The sequence below is a fragment of the Equus asinus genome, chromosome 3, assembly GCF_041296235.1.
Source record: "Equus asinus isolate D_3611 breed Donkey chromosome 3, EquAss-T2T_v2, whole genome shotgun sequence".
Taxonomy (NCBI): domain Eukaryota; kingdom Metazoa; phylum Chordata; class Mammalia; order Perissodactyla; family Equidae; genus Equus; species Equus asinus.
In genome coordinates this window covers 27,719,814-27,739,364 of record NC_091792.1, presented here as the reverse complement: position 1 = coordinate 27,739,364, position 19,551 = coordinate 27,719,814, and positions in this window count along the sequence as shown.

The following is a 19,551-nucleotide window of genomic DNA, read 5'->3' as shown; positions in this document are numbered from 1 at the left end:
AAGCTGGCATTATGTTTATTCTCTGAAATTCAGTTCTTCCAATCTTTTGTTGTATTTTGGAGGGGAGAGAATCCTGGGTCAGCTCACCCCACCATTTTGCTCTGCCCCCAGTTCCTTGTCTCAAGTGGGATTTATTCCAGGGATGAAAGAATGGTTTAACATGTCCAAATCAATTAATGTGATATGCCACATTAACAAAATGAAGGATAAAAACTATATGATGATCTCAACAGATGCAGAAAAAATATTTGACAAAATTCGACATCCATTTATGACAAAAAATCTCAACAAAGTGGATATAGAATAATGTATCTCAACTTAGTAAAGGCCCTATATGACAAACCCACAGCTAACAATAAAAAAGCTGAAAGCTTTTCCTCTAAGATCAGGAAGAAGACAAGCATGCCCACTCTTGCCACGTTTATTCAACATTATATTGAATGTCCTACCCAGGGAAATTGTGCAAGAAAAAGAGATAAAAGGCATCCAATTGGAAAGAAAGAAGTAAAACTGCCACTATTTGCAGATGACATGATTTCATATACAGACAACTCTACAGACTTCTCCGAAATACTATTAGAACTAATACACAAATTCAATAAAGTAGCAGGATACAAAATCAATATACAAAACTCCATTGCGTTTCTACACACTAATAAAGAACTATCAAAAAGACAAATTAAGGGGGCTGGCCCAGTGGTGCAGCTGTTAAGTTTGCACATTCCCCTTTGGTGGCTCAGGGTTTGAGGGTTCACACCCTGGGTGTGGACCTGCACACCGCTTGTCAAGTTATGCTGTGGCAGGTGTCCCACGTATAAAGTAGAGGAAGATGGGTGGAGATGCTGGCTCAGGGCCAGTCCTCCTCAGAGGGAGAAGGTTTGGCACCATAAGACATTGATGAAAGAAATTGAAGATGACACAAAGAAATGGAAAGATATCCCGTGCTCACAGATTGGAAGAATATTGTTTAAATGTCCCTATTACCAAAAGCAATCTACAGATTCAATGCAATCCCCATCAAGATTACAATTGCATTTTTCACAGAAAAAGTACAAACAATCCTAAAATTTATATGGAACAACAAAAGACCTCGAGGCCAAAGCAATCTTGAGAAAGAAGAACAAAGCTGGAGGTACCACACTTTCTAACTTCAACTATATTACAAAGCTATCAAAACAATATGATATTGGCATGAAAACAGACACATAGATGAATGGAGCAGAATAGAGAGCCCAGAAATAAACCCACATATATATGATCAATTAATTTATGACAAAGGAACAAAGAATATACAATAGAGAAAAGAAATCTTCTTCAATAATTGTTGCTGGGAAAACTGGATGGCCATATGCAAAAGAATGAAACTGGACCACTATCTTACACCATAAACAAAAATCAAGCCAAAATGGATAAAGACTTGAACTTAAGATCTGAAATGATAAAAATCCTAGAAGAAAACATAAGGGGTAGCTCCTTGACATTGGTCTTGGGAATGATTTTCTGGATTTGATACCAAGACTAAAGGCAACAAACGAAAAATAAACAAATGTGACTACATCAAACTGAAAAGCTTACACACAGCAAAGGAAACCATCAACAAAATGAAAAGGCAACCTACCCAATGGGAGAAAATATTTGTAAATCATATATCCGATAAGGGGTTAATATCCAAAATACATAAAAAACTCATACAACTCAATGGAAAAAAAGACACGCATATTAAAAAATGGATAGAGCATCTAAATAGACATTTTTCCAAGGAAGACATACAGATGGCCAACAGGCAAACGAAAAGATATTCAACATCAGTCATCATCACGGAAATGCAAATCAAAACCACAATGGGATATCACTTCACACCTGTTAGAATGGCCATCTTCAAAAGACAGGCAATAACAGGTATTGGTGAGGACGTGGAGAAAAGGGTACCCTTGTGCCCTATTGTTGGGAAAGTAAATTGGTGCAGTCACCAGGGAAAACAGTGTGAAGCTTCCTCAAAAAATTGAAAATAAAACTACGAGGTGGTGTGGCAATTCCACTTCTGGGTACTTATCAGAAGGAAACAAAATCACTATCTTGACAAGACATGTGCACCCTCACGTTCATTGCAGCATTATTTACAACAGCCAAGATGTGGAAGCAGCCTAAGTGTCCATTGATGGATGAATGGATAAGGAAGATGTGATATATATACATACAACAGAATGTTATTTAGCCATAAAAAGAGGGAAATTCTGCCATTTGTGACAACAAAGATGGACCTAGAGGGCATTATGCTTAGTAAAATGTCAGACAGAGAAAGACAAATATTGTATGATCTCAGTTAAATGTGGAATCTAAAGTTAAAAAAAAATACACTCATTGAAACAGAGAAGAGATGTGTGCTTGCCAGAGGCAAGGCTGATAGGGGAGGAGGTGGAGAAATGGGTGAAGGTTGTGAAAAGGTACAAACTCTGACTTATAAGACAAATAAGTCCTAGGAATGTAATGTACAGCATGGTGACTATAGTTAACAATGCTGCATTGCATATTTAAAAGTTGCTAAGGGAATAGATCCTAAAAGTTCTCATCAGAAGAAAAAAAATTGTCACTATATGTGGCAATGGATGTTAACTAAATTTATTGTGGTAATCTTGCAACATATACATATATCAAACCATTATGTTGTACAGTGAAAACTAATTCAGTGCTATACGACAATTATGTCTCAATAAATGCTTTTTCAAATAAAAAATTAAAAAACAGGCAAAAAGTGTGGGGCTGGACTGGTGGTGTAGTGGTGAAGTTTGCAGGCTCTGCTTTGGTAGCCCTGGGTTCGCAGGTTTGGATCCTGGGCATGGACCTACACACTGCTCATCAAGCCATGTTGTGGCAGCATCCCACATACAAAAAATAGAGGAAGATGGGCACAGCTGTTAGCTCAGGGCTAATCTTCCTCACCAAAGGAAAAAAAAACACCACAACAGGCAAAGTGTGTGGTTAAGTAATTTACTGAGTTCAACTGCACTAGACCTCAGGGAAATACAAACTAAAGCAACAATAAGATACAATGTCATATGCATCAGTTTGATAAAAATGTAAAAGCCTTATTACAGCAAGTATTGCTGAGAAATAGAAACTGTCCCACACAGCTGGCAGGAGTGTTAAAAAATAAAAAAATAATGACAGACAAGACGCATTCTCAAATTGATGTGCACCATCATTACCATCATCACTATATTAACTGCTCAATATCACAACTAACGTTTGTTGAGAATTTGTTATGTCCCCAGTTTTCTGTTGACCTTTTCATAGACTGTCTCATTTGTGACTCATAAAAATCCTATTTATAATAGCAATTACTATTATACAAAGAAAATTAAATGAAAGAGTAAAAAATATTTTCAATTAATCCTTAATTTTTGTACATCAATATTTATACAAATATAGCCAATGGAAAATAAACTCTAGCATACTTATTTTTTCTAGCTATGAATCTCATTGGTGACTATAACTTATTAAATCCAAATAATATATACACCTTGTTAATAACACTTGAGTTTGTCTAATGCTAAGCAACATAAATACAATTTTCTAATGTTTCCATTAAATTTTCCAGAAGAGTGACATTCTTGAAGAAATGAAGACTTTCTTTCCTTGTAGTTGAATATTTTATATATATATGTTATTATATATATATATGCGTGTGTAGCAAAACTTCTACTTAATGGAAAATATTCATGGCAAAAATGCAAAGGAGCCCATGTTCTAGTCTGGATTCCATAAAAAGTTTAGGTATTCTCTAAATACATATAACTGCAGACATGAACGGCATTTATAAAGAATGATCCTTTCTTTAAGGTAGAATCAATGTAAACATGATTGTATCTGCGTATGTGTGCTAATAATACTTAATTTACTAATTCACGAGGAGTCTTCTCAACATCAGAAATACATGAGGATAAAAGAAAATCAGTGAACCAGAGAGCTTCCTTGAAAACAAAATTCCATGTAAGCATTACTTATCAAAATAAGAGATTTATCTTATTAAAGGAATTAAGAATACCTTGGCAAGTTCAACCATACACCTGTGTCATGAGGTTTTTATACTATCCTACATGTCCTCAAGTATTAAGTATGATACCTATGCTGGTTTCCTGGTTGCCAGCCTCAGAAAATCATTTAGCTAGTTTAACAAAAACAAAATTTATTTGAAGGATAGGAGTTTCTTCTAGAGTCAAAAGAGCAATTGATTTATCAAGCTTAGAGAGGTTTAGGCATGAGGCCAGATCCAGGTTTCCAGATAGTAAGAGCTAATTTCCTCAGGCTCCACCACTGACATAAATCAGCCTAAGAGCAAAATCTCAGGGAGAGAGAGTCCAGCTGGTTGAATCTGAGTTAAATGCTCACCTCTCGGAGGATGAATGGTAGGGAATATGGAATTAGATCATTTCTAAAAGGGAAAATTCCCTCAAGTGAACATAAATAAAGGTGATAGGTACTATGTGGACTAACGAATGAAACGCGTGTCACTTGGAAGAGTATAGGAGAGAGGTTATAAATGTAGCAACATTGAATTAATAATTTATCAAATTATAATCTACCAATTTGCAGTAGAGAAGAACCTGGCAAGTCCATTATGATTCTTAAAGAACTTTCGACATTTATTTTGTGTTTGATAGATATGCAAAGGTATGCATTGAGAAGTTAATCTCAAAGTCAGGCAGCAAAGTGGCATGTTTAGAAGTCAGTAAAAAATAAAAGTTAGCAGTTTGCATTTTTTGAAGGCCAAAATTCATGTTTCTGGGGTAGGCAAGGTTCAAAAGAATTGCATTCTTCCTTTTTAAACTTGAGTCTATCATATTTCTCCAGTGTTAGCACACTTCCAGCAGCTTTCCATCATTATGTCAGAGTAGCACTTCATAATATTTTTCACATTTTCTGCCTCATACATCAAACTATAGAATTTTATCCATAAGGCAGAGCTGTCATTCTGTAAAATTTTTAGCAATGTTCTCATTTTTATCTGACATCTAGAAATACCTAAAGTAATAAAAAATCATTTTTACCTCATATTTGCTTTGGTTTTCATTCTGTCCCTGTCAGTCTATATACACTATGGCAAGGGAAGATTTATATAACATCATTTTGGGTGTTCTAGAATCAGACAAAGAATCTTCACCTTAGCTGGTTTTTTTCCCCACAGAATTTTATACAAAGGCGTAAAACCTATTCTTAAAATAATACTCTCTTTCTCTTAAAACTTTACTTTTTGGCCATGAACACTTCCAATTAGGCGGAAGTTTTGCTATATATACACATAATTCATATATAAAATATTCAACAACCACAAGGAAGAAAGACTTCATTTCCTCAAGAATGTCACTATTCTGGGCCATTTAATAAAAACATTAGAAAATCACATTTATGTTGCTTAGTATTGTCTCATGACAGTTTTCAACTAGTTATTGAGACACTTAGAAAATATGATTTTACCGAACATCTAGGTTTCAACTCAATTCTGGGGTACAAACTGAGCACTAAAACAGATTCTTATTTTCAAACAACCTATTTCCCAACGTGGTTTAAGTAAAAATATAGATCTCATCCTGAACATCTTATAACTTAAAGGTTTAAAACCTTGAAATTATTAGTTAATGAAGTAAGAGATATTATTTACCTGAAAAATCCAAAATGCTATTCAATCTTCTTAAAGATGACCATGTATTAGTTTTTATAGCTGCATCATGAACAGTAACTATGTATTATACTGAGCACTTAGTATGTGCCAAATAGCATGCAACTGTATTAACACAATGGATTCTCAAATAAAACCAGAGATGATTTTCTTGTTTAATATTGAGGAAGCTGAGCTTTAGAGAGCTTAACTAACTGTATAAAGCTAATGGGTAATACAGCTGGCGTTTGAACCCAGCGTTGACTTGAGCCCTCTCTCTCTACCACTCTGCTCTACTGAGTCTCACAACGTGGCTTCATTGCACAAAAACCAAGAATACCAGATTGAAAAGATTCCAGTTTATTTTAATCACGTCTATACTTTTCATAATCATAACTTCATAACAGAGACAAAAAGGGATGGTATAGATGACATATTTTCCTCAACAATCTCAGTTTTGACTCAAAGATAAACTCTGAAACAGACTACAAGAATAATTTATCAAAGCACAATATAAGAAAATGAGCCTTTTAGATGTTTTTTTTTTTCTTCCCAGTCCGTACTTTAGAAGACTAGTTATGTGTCCCTGGAAAAGGGTAGATGCAGAGTAGTCCAGAAAGATTGGGATGTGATACACGCTCTCTTCTCAATCCACATTCACATAGTGATGATAGAGAGAAGACTGGGGCTGCTTGCCTTTATCCATTGCAGTGTTTTCCAAACTCATTTGAAATAATTAATGAGTAAGTACACAGTTTGGGAAATGTTACTGCAGATCGGGTGAGCAATATAATTTCTGTGATACGGTGTGAAATGTTTGGTTGGAATGTTGTAACTTGGGGATCTTCTGAAAGCAATTTTGGACATAAAACCAGATGCAGTGACTAGATTTCATCAAGGATTGCTGGAGAGTTTGACTGATTATTTCTGAATGCTAAAGGTATAATGGCCCATTAGGATTAGCAAAAGAACTTGTATGCATTATCAATTTATGAAGAGAGTTTTTATTATTGTTGTTTCTCATTGTTTTGCATGTGAAACTAGAGGAAGAGACAAAACCAACTAGTTTGTAATTAATTCCAGAACTTTCTTTTACTAAAGCTTCCATTTACCATACTTTTTAAAATGCATGACAACAAGTTATTTTCTTTTAAATAATAGCAATACATAGCTTCCCTCACTCATAGTAGAAGATAAAGGTTTTTGTTTAAGTTTTCACTAAGCTTGTCATTATAGATACAAAGCAAAAACTACCTTCACTTTTTATTTCTAAATAATGATATCGAATAGTTTTCTTCATTTTTGAACCTTTTTAAAATTATAGTTTGGTTTTGTAATAATGCCCACATTTTGGCTCAAAATCGATCATAAAGTGTACATGATACATAGAAAATTATTTTCCTTAACTAAATAAAATTGAATAAAAAATGTGCTCGCATTTCCAGACCTGGTTCTGTAATTTAGATCACTTGCCACCAGGTGGGAGTAGCGTTTCCATTGCCAAATTAAAATGGACAGTGTGGCCTCTTGGAGCCAATTAAAACTTTATGTTTTGTATTTTTTCATAAAAATGTATTCCTTCATTATATAGCTAATACAGTAGCAACAAATAGATATTCTCTTGAAGGTTGATACTTTCAGCTACATATTTTTAAAGGTGAAAAAGGATTCAGATGAACTGGCAAATGGAGTTTTGGATTTTACAAATACGATTTCATTCACAATGAAAATAACTAGATGGTAAAGGAAGTCTTATACTTTTATTATTTTACTGACGAAGAAACTATGCTTAGGAGCCGGCCCAGTGATGTAGTGGTTAAGTTCGCATGTTCTACTCTGGTGGCCTGAGGTTCACAGTTCGGATCCCAGGTGCAGATATATGTATTGCTTATCAAGCCTGTGGCAGGCATCTCACATATAATACAGAGGAAGATGGGCACAGATGTTAGCTCAGGGCCAATCATCCTCAGCAATAAATGAGGAGGATTGGTGGTAGATGTTAGCTCAGGGCTGATCTTCCTCAGAAAATAGAAAAGAAAAGAAAAAAGAAACTGTGCTTAGATAATGCCTAAAGTGATGAATTTGAGATATGTATCTGTCTAACAAAAAAGCTGTCCTTTTTTTTTTAAGCTTTGTCTACTTTATCTTATCAACTAATACCAGATCCCAGGTGAAAGCTGAATTACCAATCTCCATTATCAAGTATTAGGCTCTTTAATATTCAGCTACCCATGGCTGTGTGGGCATAGCATGACTTCCTAATGCCATGACACCCACTCACACATTTCTGGAGGAATCTTTGCAGGGGCCAAGAAAAATGGTTCATTCTCTTCATACTGTGTTCAGTCTGTCTTTATTCTCTTAGTTATCACTTGCCTGATTTTGTCCAGTGGTATCTCTCTCTCAAACTGGTGAACATTTTGTGCCTTCCTGGCCTGGTATCCTGATTCCTGAAACATAAGGGCTAGTGACATATCATGGGAAAATCACTGACGTTTGGGATCCTGAGTCAAGCTCCAGTCTCTGCCCCTTAATAGCTATTACTTCACCTCTTTGGGCTACTGACTTTTTATATATAAAATTCTGAGCTTGGTCTGAATGATAATGTACCTTTCCAGTTTTAATATTCTAAGATGCTAGTTATCAGTGACTATAACACTTGTGAATTGGATGTTGTTAGTCTACTTTGACAATAATACAAGTTTTATGGTAATGATTATGATCAGTATGTCCTGACATTTTTCAACAATAGAATTCTTTCAATATTTAATCAGTGCCATGTTTTTCAGCTCTCAAAATCTTTTAATATATTGCAATAAGTTTCAATCTCAATGGATCAGGCCAACATTACATGAAAAGGTCCAGGGCTTTTCAAATTGAACTGTTTTGGGGGTGGAGGTAGCACTTTGTCAGCTTGCATGTCAGCAATTAAAGGGAACAAATGTGCTCTACCCACCCTACTTGTTGGCAAAACAAGCCTAGATAAGCATCTCCCTATTCCTGTGAGAGCAGGCTGAAAGTATTTTTTTAAAAGATGTAAGCTCCCTCCTTCCCCTTAAAAAATTAGGAGAAAGGCAGAGACTAAGTATATCTGTAAAAATAACTTTCTAAAACTAAAATACGGAAGTATTATGAATTATATGCTTTGTGTCATCAAATATATCAAAGAAGATAGCACCTCTAAGAAACAAGAGCTTGGATCCATAATGGGAAATCAAAATAAGGATGAAGATAAAAATGCAAAGAGAATTAACTGACAAAAGAAAACATATAAATGCTTGGAAATATAAAAACACTAGTGGCAAAGATTATATTTGAAAATTTTGGAAACATATATCAGTGATTTGAAGCATAAATTTGAAAGACTCACCAAGAATGCCATGTGGGATTAGAATCAATTCTAATGAAAGGGTGGGTCTGAGTGTTGAAGACCATAGAATGGCAATCCAACCTAACACAGTTGCTGAGGGGGCAGCAACCAACTCAAAAGGAATGGGAGCAGTAGAATTGCTGATATTATAGGGAACAACTCAACAACACAATACAACACAAACCCACGAAACGATTTCTATAGTGGAGAACGACTGATGTATTTATTTAATAAACAAAGGGAACTGCTGTAAGAATTTAAAATAATATTTTACCACCCAAAATAACTGTGAAACTTAAGACAAATAAAATACAATCTGTTTAGTAACAGAAAGGAAACTACAAAGAAATTGCCCAAAATTTCAGAAATTAAGCTAAACGTTTTGATAATGAGGGTAGATATATTTATTCTTTTTGTAAGTATTTAAGAAAAGGAGAAACATAAAATACTGTCATATTACCAAAAAAACTGGATCCATATTAGGAGTTTAATAATCATGAGTCTTCATGTGATATATCAAAACTTACAATGGTAAAACATCTAAAAGTATAAAGAGAAGCCTAGAGAAACAAAATTATAGAGCGATAAACACATTTTTGTTTTTCAGTTTTTGCCACAATAAGTAGACTAAAATGAATAAGAAATCTATTATTATAATTATTAAATACATATGTAATTTATATATAGAATAGTATAATTTACACAGATTGTATAGGACTATAAAAATACATCTCTAAAATTGCTTGTAAAAGCCATAAGAAGTTGAATAAATTGAGGTCTCTTCAATATTCCTGGATATAAAAACTGACTAATGTAAAAAGAATTTTTCCTGCACAATTTATAGGTTTTAATTATACTATGATAGAAAACATGATGAGATTTTAAGAAAACATAAAAATTATGGTTCTAAAGTCCATTTTGATGAATTAAAGGAGGGAAATAAATAAGACTGTTAAAAACAAAGATGAATAAGACGGTACATGTATTGTCAGCTCTTAAATAACATCATAAGTCTATAGTAATTAAAGATGTGGAACTGGCACAATAAATGATAGATCAGTGTAGCAGAACAGACAGCTCTGAGAAGAAATCTACATACAAACTGAGCATGTGTTAAAGTGTACACATATGCCAATATATGATGTTAGCTATTTAAGCTATTATGTAGAGAAAAATGGCTACCTGGGAGTTAAGAAAAAAAATCAAGTCAATTGTTCACCTCAACACATGATAAAATAAGTTTCAGTTGAATTAAAAGTGAAATGTGAAAGAGAGACACCATAAAACATTATGGAAAGAAAATATAATTTAATATGTAACTGATCATGGAAAAGTCAAGACGTTTCAAAACATAACAGTGATTAAGAAAAAGACACACACAGGGGCCGGCCTGGTGGCACAGCAGTTACATTCACATAATTCTGCTTTGGTGGCCCAGGGTTCACCAGTTCGGGTCCCGGGTGCAGACCTGGGCACTGCTTGTCAAGCCATGCTGTGGTAGGCGTCCTACATATAGGGTAGAGGAGGATGGGCAGGGATGTTAGCTCAGGGCTAATCTTCCTCAAAAAGAAAAAGATGTACATGAAAGAAAATAGTGACAATTTTGACCTGAACTTAAAATGTCTCTATGTATTTAACATCGTATTGAAACAATATATTGATGCTAACATTTACCGAGAGCTTATTGTGAGTAGGAGAAGATTAGAATTGATTCTAATGAAAGAGTGGGTGTGAGCTGTGAAGAACAGAGAATGGCAATCCAATCTAACATTATAGTTGCTGAAGGATAGCAATCAACTTAAAAGGAAGGGGAGCTTTTCTAGGAGTTTTACATTTCTAATCCTCATGATACAGCAGTGACAGGGGTGCCATTATTGCCCCCCTTTATGAGTGAAGAAACTAAGGAACGGAGAGTTTAAGGAATTTACACAGTGTAATAATCTGCGCTTATTATGCAGCCAATAAGTGCAGAGCCAGGATCAGAACCCAGGTGGTCTGAAAACTACAGTACATTCCTTAACGAGTACTTCATTATACTAAAATGAAAACAGAAAATGAAAAAAAAGTCTGTTACTAATATGATAGGGAAATGTTTAATGGTATATACACAACTCAGATATATATTGGAGAGACATCATTCAACAAGAACGATGAGACTTTTTAGATCAAATTTTCGAGAGTTTTTAAAATCAAATATAAAGTTTTAAGATAGTTAATGCAGTCTATGTAAGAATAGAATTCTCACATAGGGTGTCAAATTTCTGGAAATCTCTTGAAAATGATTTGACTGTATGAATCAGGAGATTTAAAAAAACTTTCAGACTTGGTTTTTGGTCCAGGGATCTCAACTCTAAGGGATGCCCTAAGAAAATATTCAGTGATGCAGATTGTAAAATGTTGTATTATTTATCACACTGGTAATTTGAAAACAACAAAATATAGTGGGAAACCACTTTTCAATCTTGGCTATCTATCACTTTCTCCTGTAGAGTTTTTACCTAAAATCATAGATTCAGAATTTTTTTGAAGATTAGCCCTGAGCTAACGTCTGTCACCAATCCTCCTATTTTTTTTGCTGAGGAAGACTGGCCCTGAGCTAACATCCATGCCCATCTTCCTCTACTTTATATGTGGGATGCCTGCCACAGCATGGCTTGACAAGTGATGCATAGGTCTGCACCCGGGATCCAAACCAGCAAATCCTGGGCCACCAAAGCAGAATGTGAACTTAACCACTGCATCACTGGGCCGGCCCCCAGAATTTTTCAAAAGGCCCATAGGTGGCCAACCCTGGCAGCCTAGTGGTTAAGTTCAGTGCACTCTGCTTTGGTGGCCCAAGTTCAGTTCCCAGGCGCGGACCTACACTGCTCTGTGAGTGATCATGCTGGCTGGCAGCCCACATCCTAACAAACAGTGGAAAATTGGCACAGATGTTAGCTTAGGGCAAATCTTCTCAGAAAAGAAAAAAGGCCCACAGGTGATTTCTTGCAGAGTCAATGTAAAATAAATTATGATACCTATTAGAATTATTTTAGACATTAAAATAGTGTTTTTTGAATACTACTTAATCTGCAAAAACATCTGTAATGTTTTTCAAATATTTACTATTAAAATATATTAATTTCATAGTTTAAAAATCATGAATAGTAGAGTAAATATATTGGCTCGTGTTGAACAAATATGCCACAAAAATTCACTCTGGTCTACATTTCCCTAAGAGAAAAAAGTTTACACATGGAGTATAGGAATCTATTCTAAGGCTCAGTCAATTTCACTATTAATTTCCCGGTCAAATAAATACATTGTTAAGGGCAGTATTTTCATCTTGGTAATCCTCAAATCTCTAGTTACTAACAAACTGTCTTGCGTGGGGTTGGCATTCAAAAAAAATGAATGAATAAAGACATAAGAGAATGGCTGAATGAATAAACAAATACAAAATCTATTATAGAACTTCCTATATATTAATTTATCCTTAGAATGTCTGTATTTGTTTTATCATAATTTATTTTCTATTATGAATTTATTCACTCATGATTTGGAGTAGTATTTTTTTGAGTAGCATTTTTTTCCTACTCTTTACATTAAAAACATATTAATATCCTAAAAATATATACTATTTCTTTGATGAATTCCTAATTGCCTTATGCTCTTTTTCTAAGGTTCGTAGACTTGAGTTTATGGTCAGAATTCTCTGTCAAGTATTAGAATTGCAAATAGGGCACACTTGCTTTGTATTAAAAGAACAAGAGCTGCCAGTGTCTGAAAAGTTAATTAGACAAAACAGACAATTAATTACATCTTATTAACGTGTAAAAGACCTGTGACAAATTGCACTAATTGCATGCTCTTATACATCTGAAGAGGTCAGGCTACTTTAAAAGTATGTTGTTAATGGAAGACAAATGTATCTTTATGTGCTTGATAAGAATATTATAAACTGCATTATTTATGACTCCGTTGGAATACTCAATAATTTTAAACTTTAAATTAAACTGCTCATTAAACAGGAGAGCTAGTACCAAGTTCTTAAAATAGACCATAAAAGCTGGCTGCAGTGTAAGATAAATTTGAAGGTCTAGCATTTCCTCGGAATGTCTTTAAACCCTTATTTTTAAGTGACTGAGCCCCAGAGATGTTAAACTTATCTTAATGAGCCCTTAGTAAAGGGGAGAATTCTGACATTAACAGTATTCATCCCAAAGAAATATGTTTCATTCTAAAAACCTCTCAGTTGCTTAAATTCAGATATTTTCAGTTGAATATTCTCATTAGCTCTTGACCTTTATTTCCAAGCGAAAAAGACGGAAAGAAAAAGGAAAGGTAACAAAGCTATGTGTAATGTGTCGTTAGGAGACGGCATGATTAAAGGTGAAGAAATAGTTGTGGTAAAGGAATATGTTAGAAAAATGGACAAAACACCCAACAGAAGCTTAGAGACACAAAAAGGAGATGGAAACCATTTAAAATGAGGAATGAGTCAGAGTGGCTCTCACAGGCAAGTGCTTAATTACGTAAAGTTACTTTAGTTTCTTCCATTGAGTATCTGTCAAGGGGAGGGAACACTAGCAATTCTAGAAGAAATTGTTTCTATTTCAGTTAACAAAACCGGATGCTCAAGGCTCTCAGAGGAGCTTCACACATAATGTAGATTATTTTTCTTCTGTTCCCTAGAACCAAAGCCCTTCCCAAATGAACCCGACTACCACTACACTTTAAATGTTGATGGTTGGTGAGCTCAGTTCGTCAAAGCAGTGTCCTAATGGAATCGCTGCGCCGAGTTTTACTCTAATCGGAATAGAGTGTGGAAACTGCACACAGGCTTATAGTTCAAGGGAGGCAAGGATAAAGGATACACTCATACCTTCCGCTCTCTGTATACCCACCCCAGTAGCTTCATGCTGTTTTAATGTGCAGGCACATCAGAGTACACCAGAGTCCTTGCCCCTGCATGAACAAACTCAAGTATGTGATCTAACCATATGACCATTAACTATTTCAACATAAGGCCCACGAAATTCATTTGCTTTCTTTCGCTTTTTCATATCTCTTTTCCCATCTGCTGCCCATAGACTAGACTCATATGTCAGATGACAAAGATTTATAAACTGTCTACAGTAAGGCACTTTTTAAGCTAACGCATGTAAAAAGGCATATTATAACAGGTTCTCAAGTAATACTAATAGTTGAACCTAAACCTGAATCATGGAAAAATAAATTCCAGAAAATTTAACCCTAAAATATCGGCAGAGTGTGGTGAGATTTATTAAAGAATAAATAGACAGATGACTTCTGAAATTACAAAATAAGTCTTAAGGGGAGAATATATCACGTTCACGGGCATGACCGTTCCAATATTTCAGCTAAACAACTTTTGGATCATCAAGAAATCTATCATTATAAGAGTGTAGAATAAATTAATTGTCTAAATGTATGGAGAATAACACTATAAATGATATAATTGTAATAATAGTTCCTTGAAAAATTCTTGGTATATTTTCCATACTAAGCACTTGGTAAAAGTAAGTTTTCAATATGACTATGTGTCCCACACACTCATATTCGATCAACTTTCTTCCTAGTGAAAATTTGCCATTATTGCTAATTGACTTTCCGCATATTTTTCAAGTGAAAAAGTAAGTTTCAGAGAGATTACAGATATGCATTTTGGAGAGAAAAAATCATGTATAGAATGTTGGCAGAAAATTTTGGTATGAGCATTTATATTGAAAAGGATGTGGTTTGTTTAAGGCAGTATTATCTCTTTTCTCTGGAGATAAGGAAGCTGAAATCGAGGTTGGACAAAAAGCCAAGAATAAAGGTCAGAGAGGGAATTTTAAAATGTCACTAGCAAGAATATGAAGTCAACGATTCAAGCACAAAAGTGATGAAATGAGTTAAACTATTAAGACGTAGTATGGTTAGCATGGTCATGGTCAAGAAACTGGAGTCCATGTTGTCCCTGGTAAACTTTTATGTGCTCACTGTGCCAAAAAGAATTCAATTGCCTGCCATGTTTAAAGAGCAATAGATGGAGCCAATATAAATGGCAATGCTTTTAAAAATTTAGTTATAAATTCATTTTATATTAAAATAAGATAAGCACATTATAAATACTGAGAAAGAATAGAAGAGAAATGACATTAATAGTCTTATCTCCCTGGTTCCATCTCTGTAAACATTTGGTCATCCTTTGAGCCATCTTAGACTCATCTCCTCTGTTGCTAATGAATATCATATGTATTAGTTTCCTATTGACTCTAACAAATTGCTGCAAAATGAGTGGCTTAAAATAACACAGATTTTATCACACGTATCTGGCAGCCAAGTCTAAAAAGGATCTGCAGGACTGCATTTCTTCTGGAAGGCCCAGGGGGAAAATGTGTTTCCTTTCCTTTTCCAATTCTAGAGGCTGCCTACATATTTTGGGTTGTGGCCTCTTTCTCCAACTTTGAACTAGTAGTAGTGGAGTATCTTTAAATCTCCCTGTTCCTTTGCTTCTGTCATCCATCATCTCTGTCTGATTCTAATCCTCTTGTCTCCCTCTTAAAAGGACTCTTGTAATGATATTGGGCCCACCTGGATAATCTCCCCATCTCAAAATCCTTGGTGTAATCACATCTGCAAAATCCTTTTTACTACATAAGGTCATATTTCCAGGTTCTAGGGATTAGCATGCTAACATGTTTGGGGGATCGTGGTTCAGCCTATCACATCATGGTTTCTTCCGGAACCAATGGGCAGCAAAGCAGATAATCAATATATCAACCACCCTAACCTTACAAGTTAGCAAGATTTGAAAATGATTGTTTCTTCTTGTTGCAGATTTGCTTCGCCAGGAAACTGCCTTAAAGATATGTGTGTGGGAAGTATACTGGCGACTACACTAAGGAACAACATTTGTGTGAGTGAGGGGAGTGAGATCAGTCAGAAGTTAAGTTGTGATGCAGTTGCAACAGGGACCCCACACAAACTCATCAAGAGCTCTGAAGCTGGAATGCATGGGGACCTGGCCTTTGTGTTCCTTCATTGGTGCAGCTGTTGCAGGGGTGGTGGAGGGCAAGGAGAAAAATCTTGAGTAAGGTAGCTTCTTTTGGCAGGGGAACACAGCTATGATGTATCGGCAGCCAACAATGCTGGCAGCTAGGGACTGAGTGCCTTGGCTCTGAAAGGGGATCTGGAAGCTCACTACAATAACCACTACTCTGTTCTTCTATCAAGGATTGAATCCCTGAGTATTCAACAATATATAAAGTAGTTAGTCACCCCACCACCTTGCTTCATGGTATCTATGATACCAGGTTTCCCTTTCTTCTTCCTCACAAGGTACTGGGCCCTCATCAGGAAGGTTCATTCTCTATGGTGGCCAGTTTTATGCGCAAGTGCCTGACCTCTCTCCTGAGCCTACAAGTTCCATTTTCTAGGAACTAGCTATTTTCTCGTTTGCATTGGTTTCCTCCAGAATTCTTGGAAATGGCATGACTCTATATGTGACACGACTGCTCTACTGCCTTGCTACAAGTTTCCTTATTTGCTACACTTTTCTATTAATTTCCTGCTAAATCTTGTCTATATTACTCTTTCATTTGTTCATATCTTCATCACTTCATCCAACACATATGCAGTATTCACCAAATAAAGCTCAGGCTTGGTGAATAAAAGAGGTATATCCTCTTTCTTCATGGCTATTATTTTTAAGGGAGGCACAACAATAACAACAAGAAGTTAACAGGGCTTTCCTAGGATGTAAAAACCTAAAAAGAGGACTGCTTCCACTGTAACAATATAGTATCAGGTAATCTACAAAATCTCAACTTTTCTTGAACCTACCAGAGGGCTGTGGTTGCAGGGCAACCAAATCAGCCAAGATCTAAGGAAAGGCGGACACCTTCAAGGAGATGAAGGACATTAGCACTTGTTTATCTGCAGTAGATGACTTGCTGTCCAGTAAGAACTCAGCTAAATTTTTTAATAAATTGCTAAATGTTGAGTATGGGATTTAAATATGTTAAAGAATGAATATATAGTAAAAATTGGACGTAGCATGAGTAAACAACTCTTTCAAGAGTCTAAGAACAGAAAAGTAGAGAAGCAGTGCAAAGTGAATGCAGGGTAAAGAGATGGTATTTTAAGATGGGAGATACTGAAGCATGTCTGTAAAAGTGGAAATTGATAACTGTAGGAGAGGAAATAAAGGAAGAAGTGAATTACGGAAGGAAGCAGTAAGATTTAAATATCTCCCCTAGAGCTGAAAAAATAAATAAATAAATCTCTGCCTATGGCTATCCTAGATCAATAGCTTCTTAGCAATAAAATGTACCTCTTTCTAGGTCAGAGGGAGAAAACCACCTTCTTGTGGATCCCATCTCTACACACAATGTTTCAGGTTTTTCCAGCCACTGAACGAGTGCTCTGCTCCACCTATTGGTATTAGATGGGGATCCGTGGTTAAAAGCCATTCTAACCTTCTAAAGGTCTTGCTGTTTAACTCATATCTCAAGAAACATTGTGTTAGGTAGTGTGTTTTCATGAAGGTCACCAATGGTTAGAAGTACTTAAATGCAAATAGGTCTTAAGACACCAGTGGCACTTATTTCTCAGCCTCTCTCTACTCAGAGTCATAACATTGTACCCAAGATAAATACAGTCTCTTCTATCCTAATCAACAGCAGAGGACTCCCAAAGGGAGGATGAATCAAAGACAAACTTTGGATTAGTGAAATCTGAGTTTCTTAACGGTCGTTGGCGTTCTTTTTTTAAAATTAATTAATTAATTTTTGTGAGGAAAATTGCCTCTGAGCTAACATCTGTGCCAATCTTCCTCTATTTTGTATGTGGGATGCTGCCACAGCGTGACATGATGAGTGATGTGTGTGCCCGCACTCAGGATCTGAACCCACAAACACTGGGCCGCCAAAGTGGAGCACATGAACTTAACCACTATACCACTCGGCCAGCCCTGGCACTGGTATTCTTATAGTCAGAAAAAGTTCAATCAAAGGCTATTTATTATGTTTGAAGCAGACTCCTTTCTTTTTACTATCAATTACTTTATCAAGGTCATAATGGTTTATAACATTGTGTAATTTAAGGTGTACATTATTATATATCAGTTTCTATATACTGCATTGTGTTCACCACCATTAGTCTAGTTTTTATATCAATCACCATACATATATCCCCCTTTACCCCTTTAATCCAAACCCCCTTCTCCTCTGGTGACCACTAGTATGTTCTCTTTACCTGTGTATTTGTTTATCTGCCACATATGAGTGAAATCATGTGGTGTTTCTCTTTCTGTGGCTAATTTTGCTTGACATCATACCTTCAAGGTCCATCCATGTTGTTGCAAATGGGATGATTTTGTTTTTTTTATTGCTAAGTAGTGTTCTATTGTATATATGTACCACATCTTCTTTATCCATTCATCATTTGATGGGCACTTGGGTTGCTTCCATGACTTGGCTATGGTGAATAATGCTGCAATGAACACAGGGGTGCATAAATCTCTTTGAATTGTTGATTTGAAGTTCTTTGGATAAATCCCCAGTAGTGGCATAGCTGGATTTATGATATTTCTATTTTCAGTCTTTTGAGAAATCTCCATACTGTTTTCCACAGTGGCTACAGCAGTTTGCATTCCCACCGGCAGTATGCAAGGGCTCCCTTTTCTCCACATCCTCTCCACCATTTGTTATTTTTTGTCTTGGTAATTATAGCCATTCTGACAGATGTAAGGTGATATCTCATTGGAGTTTTGGTTTGCATTTCCCTAATAATTAGTGATGTTGAATGTCTTTTCATGTGCCTGTTGGCCATCTGTATATCTTCTTTGGAAAAACGTCTGCTCATATTGTCTGTCTGCTTTTTGATCATGTTGTTTGTTTTTTGTTGTTGTTGAGTTGTATGAGTTCTTTACATATTTTGGAAATTAATTCCTTGTTGGATATATGATTTCCAAATATTTTGTCCCAGTTGGTGGGTTGTATTTTTGTTTTGTTTCTGGTTTCATTTGCCTTGAAGAAGATTTTTAGTCTGATGTAGTCCCATTTGTTTATTTCTTTTATTTCCCTTGCCTGAGTATACATCATATTCAAGAAGATGCTGCTAAGGTCAATGTTTTTGAGGCAAATTGTTCCATGATGCTGGATAATCTGTTTTTTCCCTATACCAGCGGTTCTCAAATTTTTTAGTCTCAAAACAATTTATACTTGTAAAAACTATTGAGGATCCCAAACCCTAAAGAACTTGTATTTATGTGGGTTATAGCTATCAATACTCACTGTATTAAAAAATTGAGAAAACTTTAAAATATTAACTTAAAAAATAAAAAACCCATTATACCATATATACATAACAACTGGTATGCAAATAACTATATTTTTCCTAATGAAAATATTAGTGAGAAGAGTGACATTGTTTTATGTTTTTGTCAAATCCCTTTAATGGCTGGCTTAACCGAGGAAATCTGGATTCCCAAATCTGCTTCTGCATTCAATCTGTTATATACGTTGTTTTAGTTGAA